We start from the raw sequence: 23,073 nt of genomic DNA, 5'->3' as shown, positions 1-23,073 counted from the left end.
CCCATTCACAAAGGAAGGAGAGACTTACAGATAAGGTCATAATCCTGGCTGCATCAACTGAGACAGGAATCAAAGCAGGCTACAGTTTCAGATTCAGTGAGGTATATTTTAAACCACCTGAAAGAACCCTCAAGTAAATTCAGGGGTTCAATGAATTATTTTGCATTCTGAATGAATTGTGTTACACACAATGTGCTTTACGTTGCACCAACACAAATAGGTCTTATGGTACAGGCACAGCATTTGCCTGGTGTGAAAATGGGCAAACCATGGAAAACCATCTTCAGGGCTACCGACAGTGAGGTTTGAACCCACTATCTCTAGAATGCAAGCTGACAGCTACATGACCTAAACCGTGTGGCCACTTACTTGGTATGAATTGTGTAAAGCTAAGAAGAATTTCCATGCAATAACGCTTGGGTAAATTTTCATGTCTTTGAATCATTACAATGGAGCAAGCGACAAGAACATACATAGGAGGTTTTATATATTAACAAGTACAGAAGAAGGTTAAATGTGACTTACGCTCATGTTCATAAAAACCAGAACACCTTGAAAACTAGGGCCCAGTTTCATCAACACATGTTAAATATATACTAACAAGTAGTTAGTTAATACGGAGTTAGAAATTTAACATCTTGTTAGGTTTCTTGCGTTTCATCAAACTTTTCTTGTGAAATGTTAACTAATCGACTGTTAACTCTCCCAATATTGCGAACTGGTGCGAATCAAGGAGGCAGTGGTACGAACATGCTGTTTTACAGCGCGCTCTGATGCGCTTTTGTTTGAGCACAGCTGTAAAATATGGCGCGTGAAGTGAAACTGAATCGTAGTTCTAATTTTTCCTCCTTCGAAAAAGAGTTGTTAATTGAATTAGTTAGTAAATATATATAAGTTATTGAGTGCAAGCGCACGGATGGCTTGACGATAAAAGAAAAGGACGAGGCGCGGGAAAAGTCCGCGAGAGTTTCAATGGGGTAAACAGATACTTTTTTTTAGCAGGTATCCGCTGTCACCTAACAAAATCACTTCGTTAATTGTCCCACTTCAAACTGTGCTCCGATTTGGGAGTTATTAAATACTGTATTGTCGTGTGCAGAACCAGACCACCTAGCAAGTATATCCCTGATTTGGAGGTTAGGCTCACTAATCACCTGAACATCAACATTAACAGAGAAATATCCCTTTCGATTACGATATATTTCGGCCCAATAGCCTCCAGGTGATTGGATTCTTACATGTGTGCAATCTATTGCACGTAGAACAAACACCAGGAAAACGGCTTATTTCTTAGAAGTCGCGGATAATTTGCTGACGCTCTTGTACTGAAGGGAATGTTATATACCTCCTTCTCATGGATGCTATTGCTGCAGACACTCGACAAACAACTCTATTAACAGTGGCTTTAGAAATTCCAGCATTGTCTACGGCCATTATGTGAAAATAACCAGTAACAAAAACTCGTAATATTATCAGTACCTGCAACATTGGAGAAAGAGGCAAGTTTCTCTTCGTAGGATATTCTAACCTCACTTGAATTTCGTCAACAACCTTAGTAACGACTGTTTTCGATAACCTGTATCTATGAAGAAATTTCGGATCCGTCAAATTTTCAAAGTCATTACGTCGCTGAACTCTTCTTCGATCAGGATTGTTTTGTAAAAGATATAAATAGAGCAATTCCGCCTCGAAAGCGAGATTCACAGCAGCCATTTTGGAACAGGTTGTTAAATGCTAATGTTAGCCATTTAACATTGGAAATGGCTGATGTTAACTTTAATACGCAGTTTAACATTTGTTAATGTTAACATTTGTTGATGAAATGCAAATTTTCTTAAATCGTATGTTAAAATGATTTAACACCTTGTTAAGTACTAACATGTGTTGATGAAACCGGGCCTAGAGATAGGAAGTTCATATTCACAGGACACGTGCATTAGTGTGTTCTGAAGAAATGATTAGCATTTGAATCATGTCAACCCTCAGGTTCAAGGTCCACATTGATATCTCAGAACACCACCACCGACTCATAAAATGTGGGTCTTGTTGTCGCCATAAACTGGAGGTAATAGATCAGTGTGACTTGAGCAGACGTGCAATATGCCTTGCAGACGTATACGAGAACCATACAGTCAACTGAGTGAGTTTGAAAGAGGGCACATTATTGGCATGAGGGAACGTGATGCATCCATCCGGGAAATTGCTGCTCGTGTGGGACGAAGTGTGTCACAGTGCAATGGGTGTGTCCAGAATGGTTCACAGAAGGCCGTAGAACATGACGAGATGAGTCTGGTAGGACCACCCAGACCACCCCACCAGAAGATTGACACCTCATCCGAATGGCATTGGAGGACAGACATGCTTTTTCCTCAGCTCTGGTGCAACGTGAAAGAATGTAACCCATCGTACACTATCAGGAGTGACAGTCCGTCGCTGCTTATTACGGTCTGGGTTACCAGCGCGTCGTCCACTTCTCCGCCTACGTTTGACTAATGTGCATAAACATGCTAGATTGCAATGGTGTCACTGGGGACAGGAATGGCAGCAGATAGTGTTTTAGGACGAATCCAGGTTCTGTTTGTGTGAAAATGATGGCCGCATTTTGGTTTGCCACGGACAGGGGGAGAGGCATCGCACTGACTACATTTGCACAAGACATACAGCGCCAACTCAAGGCCTTATGGTGTGGGGTGCTATTGGGTACAACCACAAATCACAGTTGGTGGGTGGCCAGGGCACTGTGACCAGTTCGACCAACGTAAAGGGCATCCTGCGCCCCGTAGCCATACCCTTTCTGCACGACACCCCAGACGCCAATCTTCAGCAGGACAATGCGCGACCACATGTTGCTGCATGAACACGTGCCTTCTTGTTGTCACATGATGTCAGACTGTTGCCCTGGCCCGCCCGATCACCGGACTTGTTGCCAACCGAAAATGTGTGGCACATGGTGAAACGACTGGTGCGGCGCTGTGATCCAATGCCAACCACCAAAGATGAACTGTGGAACCAGGTGAATGCAGCATGGATGGCTATACCCCAGGATGCCATTCACGCCTTATATGCGTCAATGCCATCACGCATGGAACAAGTTATCAGTGACCATGGAGGACCCAGTGTCTAATAGGCAATGGGACACATGCTGAACCTAGGTGACTGACATCCTAATTGTTTCTGCAGAACATACTAATGAACATGTCCTTTGAATATGAACTTCCTATCTCTAGTCTTTCAAGGTGTTCTGTTTTTTATGAGAAATGAGTGTGTGTTGTGATCTTGTAGAAGTAAAATAAGTTCCTCACTAATATATCATATTTACAAGAGGGATACATCTGATAAGCTACATTACCCCACCAACAACTTGTGTGGATTATAACCTTAATTTTCCAGTATGTTTTTGAGGCAGAGGTATTTGTTTCTAATAGTGTGTGTGTGAAAATTTGACTGAAATTGTTTTCCCTATTTTGTACAAATCGCCTTTACTGAAGTGTTCATCATCAGACAGCTGTCAAACCGAACTGTTAAAACAAGCTTATTTGTGGGATATTACAATTCCAGTTGTTCTTGATAAAAAATGGCAGCAAAGAGACAGAACGCTTCGAACATGTTAAATATCGGAAGATATTTCGGGTTTAAGTGGTGCGCTGTGCTTGTCGAGTACTAGAAGAGGGTCAACCTTCTAGCGCTGGGAGGTAGTGGAGAATTTTTGCATTACTGCTTGTACAGGTGATTTGTTTAAATGGGGAGGTGTTAAAAAAGCATAATACACGGCAATGGTTAGATGGTTTAGCTAAACAATCATTTTACTGCTAAATTAAGCATTTCTTTTTAAATACTTGGTGTGAATCTATAAGAGATAAAGCAAAAAACAAAGTGAAGATTGCAGCTTCTAATGAGCTGCCCATCCATACTTGTAAACAGATTCCACATACAAACAATACATTAACCACACAAGGATGAAGGTTTGGCTGTTACACAGAGGACCAACGGGGGGCTTCTGAGGCCCATTCTAAAAGGCAATAAACCTGTATTCTACTGACATAAATGATTAAACAGTACTGGTATTTAATAAATAATTTGTAAGGAAAACTTCGGTATAAAATATTAAATTCCAATTCAATTTGCCCAGATATTGGTCACAAACACAAATCAATCACGAATATCTTTCTTGCCAGTCAGCATTATTTCTGGGCTCATATTTTATGCAGATTACTATTTTATTGCTTCTATCACAGAGTTATCTGTCAAGGAATGTCGCTCATTATCATAATCATCTTTATCATTAACATCATTTGACCCCAAATTAAATCTAACCAAATATTAGTAAAAACTGTCAAAACAGACAAATTTCTTTGTCTCAAGGAACAAAATGTGATCCACATCGTCCTCTTCCAACTTACTGTTTATTTCTTCAACACTAAATTTATTTCTACTCATGTTGACTCACAGCTTAGACATCACCTAAGGAACAAGATGTAAACAGACTATTTTATCTGTAACATTACAAGCACACCCTACCTGCTAATCTAACAATAACCAGTCTTGTTGCTTCAATAATCTGCTTGTTGTCATTCTTGATTTTATTACAATTCTTGCCATTTTTGTGCATTATTGAAACCTACTTGGGCAAGGCTGATGCGAAAATCAATGGTATGTATAAGTAGACAAATGAATTGTTTTTCACTTGGACCAAGGAAGGGCCTGGCAGGCCCATAGCGGTTTTGATTACCATTTTAAGGTAAGAAAAATGTTCAAAATTATTTAGTTTATGATGACTCAAATAACAATTTCATTTCTTAACAACCACTGTAAAGGGTATATCTCATTACGAGAAGCAATTTATTCTGACTGTAGGCCTCAGAGGCCCTCCTTGGACCTTGTAGAGTTAAATGGATGAATTGCTCATTTTTTCTTATCTAAAAGCCATGAAAGAAATGTTGAAATCTGAAATATGTCCACAGTACACATACATTATCTATAAATATTGAATGTGATCATAAATATTTCACCTAGTAATTATTATAATTCTGTACTGTCAGATGAAGAACACATACAAGATCTTGAAACAATAAATATTATGCAGTGTTTTCTCAATGCCCAGGTTCCCATATAAGCACAGAATTTCTTATTTCATACTTCATTATCTTGAGGCCATTTAAAAAAATAGTCTCTGCTAAGTTAAGCAATAAATAACACAGTAGGTCATCAGATTATAAAGGATAATGGAAAAGGCACCCAGTTATGACACAATAATAATATCAAAAGTGTAATTATTTCTCCAAGTTCCATGCCTTCTGTAACTGTTTCTGGCCAGAAGTCTATCAGTGAATTAAAATTGATTACAAACCATCAACATTATCCGCTATATAAAATAACATTATTATATACAGCAAAAATTAAAAAGTTCATTATTCATTCTAAATTCCTTTGGAAGGCCTGTTTCCTTCAGTTGATTTTATTCATTAAATTGTAAACCTTACTCTTTCATGTGTATCTGAAGCACTATCCTTGCAAGATATCATTTTCCTATTATCAAAACCATGAAAATTCTTTCAGGAATGTTTCTGATTCTTCTGTTAAAGAAAACATAAATCAAAAGAAATTAAGCAGAGAAAAGTAAAGTGAAAAAATAGTCATCAGACTGCAGAGATTTAGTTATTTTTTTTCTCGAAGATCAAACACAAGCTTCATATAAAAAATGTTGGAAACTACTAGTTACATTTGCCTCACGAGAATTTTCTAAAATGTGTAATTTTGGAGGCATAATACAGTAGAAGGAGAATGCTGCCTGACTTAGTCAATAACAACGCAGCTACACAGTAAACTGGTTCCACATGAAGTCCTCAAAAAGAAGTTGCAGAAAACTTTACTGGTTGTTAATGAATTTATAAATAACTGTTAGGTTCTTCAGTCTGCCAAAACTAATTTTGATTTTTAAATTTATAAACTATCTGAAAAAGTTAACATATGGTAACAGTATTATACTTTTAAAAGAAACAACTTGATTAAAATAGGATGACATGTTTCATTCTTACAAGAACAGTATCCGATTATATCAAATCACAATCAAGTAGGCCTATTTAGATATGTATAAGTATTTATGTCTATGCCCGAGTGAGAGGTATGACGTGGCGCAAGGTCAACGAACTGGCAGCCAGTTGGACTGACGCCAATGTCAGAGCAATGGTTTTTCAAGCACCTCTCATTATATGCTGGAATGGAGACAAAGCAGAACTTCATTAAGATAAGTTCCAGACTTCCAAGTTCCTAAGTATTTAAAGAAATATACAAATATTTATACATTTCTAAATATTTGAGTGTGATCTGATAGAATCTGATGATATTCTGTTCAGAACGAAACATGTCATTCTATTTTAATTAAGTTGTTTCTTTTTCAAGTAAAATACTGTTAGCATACCGGTATGTCTTCTTTTTCAGATACTGTGGTTTATAAATTTATTAATCAAAATTAGCTTTGGCAGACTGAAGAACCTAACAGTTATAAGTTAACCAAGTCAAAACTGAAAAGAGATGTCTTCAGATATTACAAAAAACTTCATTAATTGGTGCAGACAGCAGACACAACACTCAAATGTTCAATGCTCATTGCATCATTCTTCTAAGCAATATCCTCTTGCTTAACAGATGAAATAACTGCTTGATGAACCTGAAACATAAGGGTAAGAAAGGAACAATGAGAGATATTAACCATTTATTCAGAAACTCAATAACCACAAGAATTACCTGAATATTGAAAATGAAAGAAACTTCTATTTGTTAACTATTAATATATAGAAAACAAAGTCATGTCCACACAGGCCATGAAGGCCCTTGCAGCGGTGGACAGTAAAGGCTTCCACTATGCATAACCTCGGCACTTCGTGAGGTAGAGTGGTTACCTGTACGCCCGGCTGCCTTTGCCCCCAGGGATTAAGATGATATTCATTTTTGGTGTAGGAGAGTTAACCTCAGGGCCATGTGCACTTATGGAAGTGAAAATCCTGTTTCTTAAATTTTTTGATTTCCTAACAGGGAACTGATCCCATGTCATTCCGGGTAAACCAAGCACAACTTTATCGCCTCAGCCAGGCAGGCTCTACTAATCTACGAGGGTTGAGTAATAAGTCATGGCAACTATTTTTTTCTCGCGAACAGGAGACAATCTAATCAATATAAGAAAATATTTCCACCTAATCGATACCTTTCTTATATTTAGCCTTTGGCTACTTATAAAAACATTAAGAATAACAGGACATGTTTCGATCGCTTTTCGATCATCATCAGCTGCATACACAAAAGCTTAGATAAAACAGCATAAAGCAATCACATAGGTAAATCTTTGTTGACTTTAAAAAAAATTAATGTTAGTAAAGGACATATGGGTTGGAGGGGGGGTGGGGAGGTAGTGTGCGGGGAGGGGGATGGCGGTTGTTACAAGGATGTTAAACTTAATATGAATTAAAAATACTATCTATGAGCTAAACTGTCTTTGGTATCATTTTGGTCCCGAATGCTTGATAAAATCACTTGTTGTTTAAACAAAACTACATCACAGACAGAAGCCACCTCCTCACGTGTAACAACAACAAATGATGACACGTCCTCGCTTCCCCTCCCCCCTCCCAATCAAGCTAGCATACAGACCACATCACACCGCTATTACACAAGGTCGAGGACAGCGGAATTGGACCCACAATCGTAATTGCGGGAAGTAAAGGAAGTGACTTGGACAGGGGTAAGTTAAAAACTTCTCAATCAATTCCATTATTCTAAATAATTTCCTTAGACAACACTTCCCCAGGCGATTTTAACTAATAGACGCATATTTCTTTCTGCCGGTTACAGATCGTACAACAAGCTATCCAACCTGATATGTTAATGAATACAATTTTTAATTCAACCAACAGCGGATACACCCTTTCCACTTAGAAAAGGATAAACAAGGGGATCAGTCATTATAGTACAGTACAAAGTGATGAAGAAAACTGAAAGTCAAGTAAAGAAGAAGCACACTTCAGCAAAAAACATTTCTTCAGGATCATAACACCAAAAATTTTTAGTTTTTTAAACAAGTGATTTTATCAAGCCTTCGGGACCAAAATAATACCAAAGACATTTTAGCTCATAGATAGTATTTTTAATTCATTTTAAGTTTAAAGTCCTTGTAACAATCTCCCCCCCTCCTCCCTGCACACTACCTCTCCCCCCCTCCAACCCATATGTCCTTTACTAACATTAGTTTTCTTCAAGTCAACAAAGATTTACCTATGTGATTGCTTTATGCTGTTTTATCTATGCTTTTGTGTATGCAGCTGATGATGACCGCAATGCGATCGGAACATGTCCTTTTATTCTTAATGTTTTTATAAGTAGCCAAAGGCTAAATATAAGAAAGATATCGATTAGGTGGATAGTTTGTAACAGGAGACAACACGGAAAATCTAATATATGCATTTGGAAATATAGGGCATGTCCCTGAAGACAAATTCTGACTTCAGGACATTCTCGTAGGAAAGTGACAGAACACAGGCCATTGGTAAACACTGTTTTATTATGGTATAGACAGCAAATACAAAGGACAGGTCTCCACTGGTTACAGACCTTCGAAATAATCACCCAAGGTTTCCACTGTGCGTCGTCAGCGGTGGGGCAGGCGCTGAATACCATTCACTGCATGTGTATCACTAACGTGTGACACCTCTCTCCGAAATGCTGTTACAATGTCCTCTTTGTTAGCAAACCGTTGTCCACGTAATGACTTCTTGACTTTGGGGATTAGATCATAGTCACATGGGCTCAGATCAGGTGAATAAGGCACGTGTGGATGAACCTCCCATCCCCACCGTTGTAAGCAACGCTGAAAGATGGCTGCTGTGTGAGCTGTCGCGTTATAGTGTAGGATTATGGCGTGGGACATGGCATGCACACCTAATGCTTCCCGCGGCTCTGCATGGCACTGGCGTGCATTTCTGCCATGGAGAACTGCTATTTTAATATATGATCGTTGCTCCTGCTTGTTGACTTCCATTTTGTGGCGCTCTCACTCACACACTGAAATTGGGGGCATGCTTAGACCCACACTGTTGTTTACATACACCATCTAGTGGCATCATACGCAAGTACATACCGTACGTTTCCAAATGCAAATCTTAGATTTTCCGTGTTGTCTCCTGTTCACGAGAAAAGAATAGTTGCCATGACTTATATATATAAAACTAGCAGTTACCCGCGGCTTTGCTCGTGTGGATTTTGTAATTTGATGAAAGTAATCGTTCCTCGGTACTGTACTAACACATTATCTGAAAATCCCTAAAGTATAAAAACCCACCAAAAAATTGAGCTTTATTTACCCCAGAAACTCTTTGTACACAACGTTTGTGATACTGCCTTTTGGGACTAAGATGAGCAAGTGACATAGAACTGTACATGTGAGAAAAAGTCTTCTCTAAATCTGGAAATAACAAACATGTTTCTTTATTTTTAAAGAAGATTCCGAATACCTATAGCCACGTCTGTAACATCTCCAGATTTTGAGATATAAGTATCCCCATTAAAACAATTCAATCCGTTTATCAGACCTTCCCACACACCCAACCCCACCTATGTACATTTTCCGAAAATAAGAACATACGTTTCTTTATTTTTAAAGGAGATTCTAAATACCAATTTTCACGTCTGTAACATCTTCAGTTTTTGAGATATACTGTAAGTATCCACATAAACTCCATCTTTACTATTTTCAACCCCCCCCCCCCACCCTGTCGATTTTCCTAAAACAAATACACGTTTACTTTTAAAGGAGATTTCAAATACCAATTTACACGTCTGTAACATATTAAGCTTTTATAGATATAAGTATCCTCATACAAGAATTCAATTAAATTTTCAATTCTTACACCACCTTAATTGGATTTTCCAAAATCAAAGGAATACACGTTCCTTTATTTTCAAAGGAGATACCAAATACCAATATTCACGTCTGCAACATCTTTTGTTTTTGAAATAATAGTATCTTCATACAAATAATTCAACTAATTTTTCAATTTCCCCTCCCCCCCATAAGTGGATTTTAGGAAAACAAAAAATATGTATTTCTTATTCTAAAAGAAGATTCCAGATACCAATTATCAAGTCTGTAACATCTTCAGTTTTTAAGATATTCATATCCTAATAAAAATATTCAACCCAATTTTCAGTCATTTTAACCCCCCCCCCCCCAGTGGTTTTTCCAAAAACAAGAAATACATGTTTCTTTATTTTTAACAGAGAATAAAAATACCAATTTTAACTTCTGTAACATGTTAAGTTTTTGAGATGTAAGTTTACTGTAGATATGCTCATTTCAAAATTTCACCACCTTTAACACTTCCCATTAATTGGATTTGCAAAAACAAAAGAATACATGTTTCTTCATTTTTAAAGAAGATTCCAAGTACAAATTTTAATGTCTGCAATATCTTCAGTTTTTGACATATAAGTATACTCATAAAAAGAGTTCAACTCACTTTTCAGTCCTTTTTACAACCCCCTTAAGTGAATTTTCCGAAAAACAAAAATTTGATTCCTTATTTTTAAAGGAGATACCAAATATCAAATTTTACGTCTGTAATATTTCAGTTTTGGAGATACCAGTACCCTAATAAAAATAATTCAACCCCTTTTTAAGTCATTTTACCCCCCTTAAGCATTTTTCCCAAAAACAAAAAAATATGTGTTACTTTATTTTTAAAAGAGATTGAAAATACCAATTTTCATGTCTGTAATATATAGTAAGTTTTTTTTAAATATACTGTAGATATGCTCATTTCAAAATTTCACCCCCTTTAACACTTCCCCTTAAGTGGATTTTCAGAAGATAAATTATGTGTTCCTTTACTTTTACAGGAGATCCAAATACCAATATTCACGTCTGTAACATCTTCAGTATTTGATATATAAGTATCGTCATAAAAGTAATTCAGCACTTTCTTCAGTTCTCTTCACCCACTCCAACCCCTCAAGTGGATTTTCAGAAAACAAAATTAGGCCTATACGTGTTTCTTTATTCTTAACTAGCAAGATACCCGTGCTTCGCTACGGTATTATACTGAAATTTATAATTGAATGCTTATCGTTTTATACATAACCCACCGATATTCGCGATCTGACTCGTTTTCTGCGAGATTCCGCCAAAATTCGCGATCTGACTCGTTTTCTGAGAGATTACGGCAACGTTCCTCCCATTTTCCAATCTTTTATCCAGCAATCGATTTCGTACTTCCCGGGATAGGTCCAGGTATTCCACCGGGTCAGTTGGGTCCCTAAATCTTTGCCATCTTTTCCTATAAGCATTTTTAATGTGGATCAAATCCTTGAGGAGATCCGGCGTGGTGTCGTCTTGGGTGCCTTGGCGGTACTGAACCTATACTTGGCGGTAAATTACATCTGCTGCCGATGTCATTGATGACAGCATTGTCGCCCTTAGGCAAGTGCGCAGGACTTCTGGCGATACGAATGACATACTTCCGTGCATTATTGACCTGAGGTGAACAACTGCACGGTCAATCATATATCAATCGTTTATTTCAAATATGTTTAAATTTTTGTTTATATGCCAGAAGAATCTACTGTAATCTAAGAAGGTTCTCCAAAGGAAAAGATGGCTTTGCTAGTTGTTTTACGTCGCACCGACACAGATAGGTCTTACGGCGACGATGGGACAGGAAAGGGCTAGGAGTGGGAAGGAAGCGGCCGTGGCCTTAATTAAGGTACAGCCCCAGCATTTGCCTGGTGTGAAAATGGGAAACCACGGAAAACCATTTTCAGAGCTGCCGACAGTGGGGTTCGAACCTACTATCTCCCGAATACTGGATACTGGCCGCACTTAAGCGACTGCAGCTATCGAGCTCGGTCAGATGGCTTTGAAAACGAACCCAGGAGAGATTAAAGAAATGATCGGTTTATGATCAGAATAAGTACATTGAAAATCCACAACCTGTTTCCAGTCATTCAACCGGGTCAGGAATGGAATGAATAAGCCCTGCCGAAGCCTGTCGCACTCCACTGGGGCAATGATTAAATGAATGACAAATGAAATGAAATGATATTGGAGAGTGTTGCTGGAATGAATGATGACGGGGAAAACCGGAGTACTCGGAGAAAAACCTGTCACGCCTCCGCTTTGTCCAGCACAAATCTCACATGGAGTGACCGGGATTTGAACCACGAAACCCAGCGGTGAGAAGCCAGCGCGCTGCCGCCTGAGCCACGGAGGCTCCTTATAAGTACATTAGGAACAGTAAAATCAATTGGTCTCACCTCCGTTTTCATCCCACCACGGTTAAGTTGATTTACCCCCCCCCCCACCAAAAAAACGAAAACGTGTTCCTTTATATTTAAAGAAGATTCCAAATACCAATGTTCACGTGTGTTACCTTCAGATTTGAGATATAAGTATTCCCATAAAAGTAATTCACTTTTTTCACTTACTTTCACACTCCCCGCCCCCTTAAGTGAATTTTTCGGCAAAAAAATACTTGTTTCTTTAATAGTAAAGGATCTTCAAAATACCGATTATCTTCAGTTTTTGAGATATGTGTCCTCATGAAACGAATTCAACTCCTTTTCACACTCGCCCCCAAAAATGATTCTCCGCCCCCCCCCCAAAGCGTCGTTTTATTTTTAAAGAAGATCTAAATACCAATTTTCACGTCTGTAACAACTTTAGTTTTTATTAGATGTAAGTATCCTCATACAATTAATTCAATAAATTTTTCAATTTTTTCAGCCCCCCCCCCCCAACCTTCATTGGATTTTCCGAGAATACCTGTTTCTTTACTTTAACAGGAGATTCCAAATACCAATTTTTACGTCTGTAACATTTTACGTTTCTGAGATATACTGTAGATATAGTCTTTCTAAAAATTCACCCCAATTTGTCACTCCTGTTTAACCCCCATTAATTAGATTTTCCAAAAACAAAAAAGTAAATGTCTCTGTATTTTTAAAGGAGATTCCATGTACTAACTGTCTGGTCTGTAATATCTTCAGTTTCTTAGATATAAGTATCCTCATTAAAGACATTCAACCCCTTATTCACACTTTTCACCCCTCCTATTGGGATTTTCCGAAAACAAAAAAAATACGTGTTCTTTTATTTTTAAAGGAGATTCTAAATATCAATTTTTACATCTGCAAACTTTTGAAGTTTTGAGATATAGATACACTCATTTTTAAAGTACACTCCCCTTTCACCCCTCCCCCCACTACTTGGATTTTCTAAAAACTACAGATACATGTTTCTTTATTTATAAAGTAGATCCCAAATACCGATTTTCAGGTCTGTAACATCTTCGGTTTCTGAAATATAAGTATCCTCATAAAAGGCTTTCAACCCCTTTTCACCCCTCCTATTAGGATTTTCCGAAAACAAAAAAGTACATGTTTATTTATTTTTAAAGGAGATATAGATACACTCATTTTCAAAATTCACCCCCTTTTCACACACCCCATTAATTGGATTTTCCAAAAACAAAAAACTACGTGTTTCTTTATTTTTAAAAGAGATCAAGTGTACCAATTTTCAGGTCTGTAATATCTTCAGTTTCTGAGATTTAAGTACCGGTATCCTGATTAAAGGCATTCAACCCCTTTTTCACCGTTTTTCACCCCTCCTATTGGGATTTTCTGGAAACAAAAAATACGTGTTTCCTTATTTTTAATGATGATCCTAAATACCAATTTTTACATCTGTAAACTTTTAAAAGTTTTGAGATATAGATACACTCATTTTAAAATTTCAACCCCCTTTTCACCTCCTTAGCGACGGAATATCCAAAAACCCTCTCTTCGCGAGCACCTACATCTTAATATGAATGTATCCACAAAATTTCATTTCTTTATGTCCAGTAGTTTTGGCTTGGTGATGATGAATCAGTCAGTCAGTCAGGACAAGTTATTTTATATATATAGATGAAGATTCGAAATACCAATTTTCAAGTCTGTAATATCTTCTGTTTTTTTTATACAAGTATCCTAATAAAAATAATTCAACCCCTTTTTCAGCCATTTTAACCCCTTAAGTGTTTTTTCAGAAAACAAAAAATACGTGATTGTTTATTTTTAAAGGATATTCCATATACCAATTTTTACGTCTGTAATATATTCAGTTTTGGAGATACCAGCATCCTAATAAAAATAATTCATCCCTCTTCCAGTCATTTTACCCACCCTCCTTAATTTTTTTTCCCGAAAACAAAAATTACGTGTTGCTTTATTTTTAAAAGAGATTAAAAATACCAATTTTCACTTCTGTAATATGTTAAGTTTTTGAGATATACTACGGATTTCTCATTTTAAAAATTCACCCAATTTAACACTTCCCCTTAAATGGTTTTTCAGAAAACAAATTATGCGTGTTCCTTTACTTTTACAGGAGATTCCAAATACCAATTTTCATGTCTGTAACATGTTACGTTTTTGAGATACAGTAGAAGTCCGCTATAGCGAGTATGGTATATAAGGAGAACCCCGTTATAACGATAATTTTTGTCCGTCCCTTCAAAATTCCTATATTAAACTGTGTATTATCCTTCGGTTACAGCGAGAACCCTACCACTGACGCATCCGTTATTACGAGCGATTATGCGAGCTCCATTTTTCCGTTGCCGATATTTATGCACCCAGTCATTATACTGCATGCGATCGATAATCTTCGGTACCGTTTCGTTTTTCTCGCTATGCCCACCAGCGAGCTCTCTCATCGACATTCGAAGGCAATGTCGGAGTCGATTAGTAATACCCGTCGACTGCTCTTCCGCGAGGAAAATGAAAGCGGGAACATATTTTCGTAATAAATGCGTAAATAACGTGTCCGATAGCCGTTGTTAACATGTTAAAGATAAACGCTGAATAAACGATCGCTTAATTTTAATGCTAAATACCGCAATTAAGTAAGAATGAGATAGGCCTACACCTCAAGATATGGCAGAGTGCGTCATTGATTACGAGGTTCGTTTATATTTTCTCGCGTCCGTTACATTACGGAAAGGCTATTATCATGTAAATTTATAGCGAGAAGGTTATAATTTCTTTACTTCTGCTTGAAGTATGTTTTCATCGTACATATAGTACAGAGAAGTTAGGATATGTGACGCTATTTGAATAACAAAACTGATACGTTTGCCACAAAATGCGATCGATCATCTTCGGTACAGTATAGTTTTCGCGCTATGTGCATTTGCGAACTCTCTCGTCAACATTCGAAGGCGATATTGGAGTCGATTAGTAATACCCGTGGGGCCGATGACCTTCGATGTTAGGCCCCTTAAAACAACAACCATCAAGCAGTAATACCCGTCGACTGCTTTTCTCAAAAGAAAATTCGAAATGAAAGAGGATAAGACGTTTTTGTAATAAATGCGTAAATAACGTGGCCGACAGCAGTTGTTAACTCGTTAAAAATAAAGGCTGAAGTAGACGATCTCTTAATTTTAATAGTATACCGTATACTGAAATTAAGAAAGTGATACACCTCAAGATATGGCAGGGTACTACAACTGATTTCTGAGGATAGTTTATGTTTTCTCGAGTCTCATTAAATTTCGGAAAGCTATTCTCACGTCAGTTGTTAGCGAGGAGGTCATCATTTCTCTACATACGTTCTAAATAGGTTTCCATGATACATATACGGTTAGGTTAGGTGATGCCGTTTGAAAAAGAAAACTCAAATGTTTGCCACAGAAGCCTCTGGAGTGATACCGTATTTCTTCGAATCCAAGACGACCTTTCTCAGAATCTCTTGTGAAAAATCAAGGGTCGTTTTGCATTCGCGACCTGATGGTAATGAATACCACTGACAACTACCGCAGTAACCACGCTTTTTCACCCCCCCCCCCCGCGCGCACACACACACACACACAACTCGTTGACAATAAACGGCCGCCTCTTTATCATAGGCGTACATCCCTAGCCACGGCGACCGGTCGTACAGTGCCTATGTGTAACGTCACTGGATCTCGGAAAACAGTGAAGAGAGAATGACATTCTACTTTCCTCTACAAAAACGTTTCTCAAATCTACAGAACTGCATCAAAACATGCGAGCCTTCGAATTCTTAGAAAGGCCACGGCTATCAGTAGCAGAGTTACAACGCGTCTGCTGTACCTGACGCTTAGTAAAATTAAGTTTTATAGACAGCAGGAATAATTTCGTGATGGATCGTCGTATTGTAAAGATACGTGGAACAGGTATTGCCGGAAAATTTTCAACGTGTTTTCGTCGATGTGATGATGTCAATTTTAAGTTAATGGCTACTAAACACTCGGAAATGTATAATAATTGTGCAACCGCAAGAAAATACGGCATAGCCCTAATTAAAGCCCATATTCGGCGTTACCGTGAAGACAAAGATAGCTTAAAAATGCGTACTGCACAAAAAATGCATTCAGCAGCCCGCAACAAGGACGCTTTAAAGAAATTGAAGATGCAATTGTGAGGTATGTGCACAAAAATGCATGGGCGGAATTCCCATACCGCGGCGCAATAAACACGTTCGTTGACTTTCAAAGTCCGCGATTTAGGCTATACATCGCTAGCCGCTGAAGTTGGCCGAATCTGGCAAGCAAGACGTGCGTGTAGCGGCAGCCAGTTATATCTGACGCTGAGTGAAAGTAACAGTTATATAGTAAGCAAGAATATTTTCCTGGTGGATCGTCGTATTGTAGAGGTATGGAATGTGCATTGCGGGCAAATTTTCAACGAGTTCCCTTCGATATTATGATGCCAATTTTAAGTTAATGGTTATTAAACCCAATGAAATAAAGCATAATTTACAGCCGAAAAAAATTACGGCATAACTAAAGCCAGTGTTCGGCGTCTGCAGTCTAAAAATGCGTACTGTATAAGAGAAGACTTTCATATGATTTTACAAAGCACTTTTTAAGCCTGATTAATTATTTTGAAGTAAAAAGTTGTAGTCGTCTTGGATTCGGGGAAATACGGTAATATTTATTTTTTCAGAATGAAATTAAACACACACTTCCACGTAGTATCAGATTTCGAAAAACAAAGAACAAGTAAGCCGCAGTGTGAATATTATCAGCAAAAAACTCAAATTTTGAACAAACTGAATGCCATTTCATACTGTACCCGCTCAAAGCCTGAGTCCCAACCAGCATTTATCTCAGGGAGTGTTACGGTCCGAATCTATCGCAACTAATAAACAATAAATTTATATTTTGAGATATAAGATCTCAAACTAAATGTAAGGGCGCCATCCAATCAGTACTACAGGGTTGAACGGGACACTCTAATCTTTGACTTTAAGGCTCATCATAAAACACACAAATTATATATCTATTCAGATCAAAGGGAAATTATAAAGGCTCCATCCTAGGGATGGGGACGGATATTTAAACGGTCACCAAGGGTTTACTATTCTACAAGAACAAGAACCTAGAACTGTTTCCTTGCAAATGCTAAAGGAGCATTTTATTTAAGTAAACAAATTAATTTTTACACACAATCAAAATCTGTTGACCCTTGATTTGCCGGTAATTTGGCAAATTATTCCTGAAAAATGATTACATAATATTTATCACTTTTGACCACCCTTCCATTTGGGTGGTGGAACCGTTGATATCTGAAGGTATCAGATTTACCTTCGTTAACACCATGACCATATTTGGTCGTGGACCAATTACCTGTTGGCTAAGTGGGCGCGATCACATGGACTATGTTATCGCCTCCACTTTGATTGAGATGAGACCAACCCGGGAAACTACAAACTCTCCCCGGGTTCCTAACCAAGATATGCTAATCGTTAGTTGAAGGAAACGACAAAGCGACTCTAACCTAATGGTCCAGATGTAGGGATTTGCCTTCATTTTACAACTATTAACTTATTATTCACAACACTTGACATTATTACGTTAATTCGCCAGCTGACTTCCCTAGTATCATTCATCATCAGCATCCGAAATAATAAAATAAAATAAAAAATATTATTATTATTAGTGGAAATCGTGATTATCGTAACCCGTAATCATCCTCGCTATAATACTTCAACTTCTCGCTCTTATTATTCTCACCAAAAAAAGTAGCTTCCTTTTTTATTCTTCTTCTCCTTCTTCAAATATTCTCATTATTATTATTATTATTATTATTATTATTATTATTATTATTATTATTATTATTATTAGTTAAAAATCTCATTTTTTCATTTCAACTCCCAACATCATTATTATGTCCAAAATATAAAAAAGTAAATTCTTCTTCTTCTTCTTCTTCTTCTTCAAAAAAGTAGCTTTTTTTTTAAATATTATCATTATTAAAGTGGTTTGAAAATTTCAATATTTTCAATTCAATTCCCACCATCATTATTGTATTCATAAATTAAAAAAATTCTTCTTCTTCAAATATTTATTATTATTATCATTAGTAATTTTAAAAAAATAATTTCGCTTGTTACACGGTAGTCCACTCTTAATATGTTTAACGCATAACCCCTTCTACAATTCCGATTTATTTTGGCACTATTCAATCCAGATATGATTTATTATTATTATTAATATTATTATTCTTTCGAGAATCTTTATTTTTATTCCCCATCTTTATAATTTAGTCACATACGTTCTCTCCCAAACAGAAATCACCAAGATCCGAATTCACATCGGTCGGAACATAATAGTGTTCGAACCCGCAACCTTATTTTCGTACTGTCGTTAATTCATGGAGACCATATGCTCCTAAGACAATTCTCAAATCCCATAACACCTCGCAGTTGGGCAAATACCTCCAATCTCTGCAAGTGTTAAATTATTCCTTCCTTTTACATTTTGAAGTCCATTTATCCATCGGAACTCTTCAAAACATTTTCACTAATTAACCCTCGGTGTGTGGACTCTATTCTGCCACTCAATACACCGGTATATAAATACAACCTCTATGTGGGCCTTAAGATCCATCTATTTCTTCATCAACATCAGTACAATTCACTTTCATTTCGGGCCGGATTTCTGTCCCACAAAACTCCAAATCTCAACTTTTGGCTCAAATCACTCTGGGCCTCAAACATAGCGTGACCATATTATCAAAATGCCTATCTCGTTTCTACAAAATTTATTTATGATTATTATGGAGTCCAAAAACGTTAAATCAACAATTAGTGTAAAATCGGATTCACTGTCCAAATAAAATATTCATGCCACATAATATCTCCACATTTAAATTACTTTAATTTGCAATCATTCTATCCAACTAGGCCCGTGCCTTTATTCTCAAAGATTATTATTAAACACGCCTTTGCACATTACCCAATATTAATGTAACTACTTCGACACTTGTACAGATTATTATTATTTTGTCCACTGGCGAACTTCGCGATATTTACAAACAAATCAATGGACTTCATTCCATCCCAGAAAAATTTATATCACTTGGCAACCCTACCTCTGGATTATCTTAACCACATGCCTTAATATCTACAAAAGTTCCGATAACGGAAAAACACTTTGGAAGCACTTCTAAATGAATATTAACATTATCTTTACGTGAAACGTGCTCCATATCATATCAAACAACTCAAGCACTTGAATGAATACTCAACCCTACTATACTCTATTTAATAATCAAAATTATGATGAGTGCTCGATCTAATCATGTACATATTAATTTGTCCCTTTGTCTCTCTATCTTTGAATTTATACGAGCCGGAAACGGCTCGTTTCACAATCAAGTTACCATGATAAAATAATATGATTTCCTCCCCCTAACGATAGCAATCTACAAATATTTGAAAAGGTTACTCATCTCTGCCATTGTAGTCTGCTAAAACCGGACATGGAGCCTAGCCCCTCCGATTTTTAGCACTGCATTCCGCTGGTATTCATGCCAGCTTGAAGAATTAATCCTTGACCCTTTTCAACTTTACACATTTTGAATAAAAACAAATAAAATAACTGTTGCACTCTGGAATAATTTCCACCCTAAATTCTACTCACAAATTTTACACTCTCGGCCTTGTATCTAGCCCACTTAATGTAAATATACATTCTTCATTCCTTTCCCGGACACTAGGAACATGGGATACCTCGGGATCTCCTTTACAACGGCCCGTGCGCGCTCTTGAATTTCCCGTCTCACGTTCGTGTAGCTGACCAGGTATCAGTTTAGATTCGACTGTTTACTAGGTGACAAATACTCGTGAACTTTCTCACGTAACGCACTTCCTAATCTGTTGGTAGAATCTCACGCTCCGGAAGTTATGCTTTACTGAGTCCTGTCTATTTGAAACACTTCATATTAGTATACTGCTCAAGACTGTAATATGAGCTACATCACGTCATGGATCACTGTACTATGTAACAATATAATACTTCGAACCCTACTCCACGAGTAAGTACACACACGCACCCCTGGCGTAATTACGGCTCGAACAAAATATCAGAAGTTGTCACGCACCCCAGGCGTGGTATCCGCTCGAACGCTTTGTCAAAAGTAGTTGTCAGTCCTTGTCCACGACCTCATATTTATAATCGTATCCCCTCTCTTCCGAGTTCAAGGGAGGTTATCTTAGGACGCGCAGTCCCGATATCTTCATACGACACTTTGCGGTTTAGCCCGTGGCTTTTATATATGATCCAATGATGTAATTATGTTCTCAAATGCTCTATACCAATTCTCAACTATTATCGTTCGCTGGTAATGGATATATTTGCGAATTTAGCTGCCGTATCCCGGCCTGGGATATCGCGCTCTATTGTGGCGTCCTTTGCCTCCAGCCAATCATCGGATAGCATTCATGAATTCTCAGAATTACACCATGCAATCTCCCGCAATTATTAACTTTTTATACGTTTTATAATATAGTAAACCGGGCGAGTTGGCCGTGCGCGTAGAGGCGCGTGGCTGTGAGCTTGCATCCGGGAGATAGTAGGTTCGAATCCCACTATCGGCAGCCCTGAAGATGGTTTTCCGTGGTTTCCCATTTTCACACCAGGCAAATGCTGGGGCTGTACCTTAATTAAGGCCACGGCCGCTTCCTTCCAACTCCTAGGCCTTTCCTATCCCATCGTCGCCATAAGACCTATCTGTGTCGGTGCGACGTAAAGCCCCTAGCAAAAAAAAAAAAAAAAAAAAAAAATAATATAGTAAGGCTCCTAAATTCCACCTTATTCTGAACTGATAACTCACTCCCTTCTATCAGTTTAATCCACGGAGTTAGCCTCGCTAGTGCTTCTTACAATACGAAGTTGTCGCCTTGCTTTGGTCAAGTGAATTTTTCCATTGGTCCACCTAAACCACGTAACCGGGAAGGCTCATATTTTTTTCTTCCAGTGCCAACCCTGCGTTCAACTCCCGCTAGTACATGGAGATACCCCTACGTCATTTCTCAGAAATTTGCACCCAGCTCTCTGCGCTGTCGCCACTACCTATTCTGCTCGGGGCTATGAAAACTTTCCGCAACTTGTCAACAACTCGTGCCTTTCTCTTCCCCCTTCATCACAATTTCTGAGAATTCTAATTCTGCCGTTCATTGTGTTTGTTAATCTCAGCGGAGACAATAGTCTGTGCATGTTTCACCATACCATCTCGGCCTGGCCTGCTCTTACTGTATGTACAGTAAGATCTTCTCGCTTCTGAACATTAAATATGTATTCCTCCATAAATAATTACAATTGCATGACGCTTATCACACCCCCACCAGGGCGCAATACTGAATTTAATGTATATGGGGTTTTCGCCGACTTTTACAAAAATTCGCATATAACGACAATCCGCTATAGCGAGTACATTTTTCGTCATTATATTTTCTCGCTATAACGGACTTCTACTGTATATTGTAGATATACTCATTTTAAGAATTCACCCCATTCTTGACTCCTGTTTACTCCCTCTTAAGATTTTCTAAAAACAAAAAAATACATATTTCTTTATTTTAAAAGAAGATTTCAATTACCAATTTTCAAGGCTGTAACATCTTCAGTTTTTGAGATAAAGGTATTTTTCACCTTTTCTCACACCCTTAAGAGGATTTACTGAAAACAAAAAATATCTGTTTCCTTATTTTTAAAGAAGATTCCAAATACCAATTTTCACGTCTTTAAACTTTTAAGTTTCTGAGATATGGATACACTCGTTTTAAAAATTCACCGCCCTGTTCACCCCCTTAACGACGGAATATCCAAAAATCCTCCATTAGTGAGCACCCACATTGTAATATAAATGTATCCTCAAAAAATCATTTCTTTACGTTCAGTAGTTTTGGCTCGGCAATGATGAACTAGTCAGTCAATCAGTCAGTCAGGACATGTTATTTTATGTAAAGATGTAAATCTCCAAAAACAAATTTTCACGTCTGTAACAACTTCAGTTTTTCAGATATCACTATCCTAATAAAAAAATTCAACCCCCTTTTCGGTGCTTTTTACCACCCCACTCATGTGGTTTCTTCCAAAAAAAAAAAGTAAAAATAAAAATAGATGTCTCTCTATTTTTAAAAGATTAAAAATACCAATTTTCACATCCTTAACATGTTGAGTTTTTGAGATGTTCTGTAGATATGCCCCTTTTCAGTTTCCCTTTAGGGGATTTTCCAAAAACAAATCATCTATGTTTCTTTACTTTGACAGGAGATTCCAAGTACGAGTCTTCAAGTCTGCACCGTGTCTGAGATATATTGTAGGCCTAGATACATTTCTTTAAAATTCCACCCTGTTTGTCACGGCCATTCAGTCCCTATTCATTGGATTTTTCAAAAACAAAAAAATACATGTTTCTTTATTTTTGAAGGAGATTCCAAATGCCAATTTTCATGACTGTAACATCTTCAGTTTTTGAGATATAAGTATCCTCATCAAAGATATTCAAACACCTTCCCCCCCCCCCCTTTTCACACCACTCATAAAAAATAATTCAACCATTTTTCACTTCTTTTCACCCCCTGTTAAGTGCCTTCTCTAAAAACAAAAAGGTACAAATTTCTGTATTTTTAAAGGACTTTACAAGTACCAAGTTTCTTGTCTCTAACATGTTAATTTTTGACATATAATTTTAAAAATTCACTCGCTTTTCCAATTCATTTCAGCCCCTTAA

The 23,073-nt window shown here is 37.5% G+C and overlaps 1 protein-coding gene across 3 annotated transcripts in view; it reads right to left on the bottom strand.

The window, feature by feature from the left end:
* Window positions 1-3,095: 3,095 nt before the first annotated feature.
* The window catches only part of LOC136863128 (7SK snRNA methylphosphate capping enzyme), a 151,014-nt gene continuing 131,036 nt past the window's right edge, over window positions 3,096-23,073 (bottom strand). For all 3 annotated transcript variants that reach the window (XM_067139469.2, XM_068225863.1, XM_067139470.2), the window contains one exon: window positions 3,096-6,667. The gene's annotated coding sequence lies outside the window, so the exon portion shown is untranslated. The remainder of the gene's footprint in view (window positions 6,668-23,073) is intronic.

The sequence above is a fragment of the Anabrus simplex genome, chromosome 2 (genome assembly GCF_040414725.1).
Source record: "Anabrus simplex isolate iqAnaSimp1 chromosome 2, ASM4041472v1, whole genome shotgun sequence".
Taxonomy (NCBI): domain Eukaryota; kingdom Metazoa; phylum Arthropoda; class Insecta; order Orthoptera; family Tettigoniidae; genus Anabrus; species Anabrus simplex.
The sequence above is the reverse complement of the archived record's forward strand: the minus strand, read 5'-3'. Positions and strand labels throughout refer to the sequence as shown.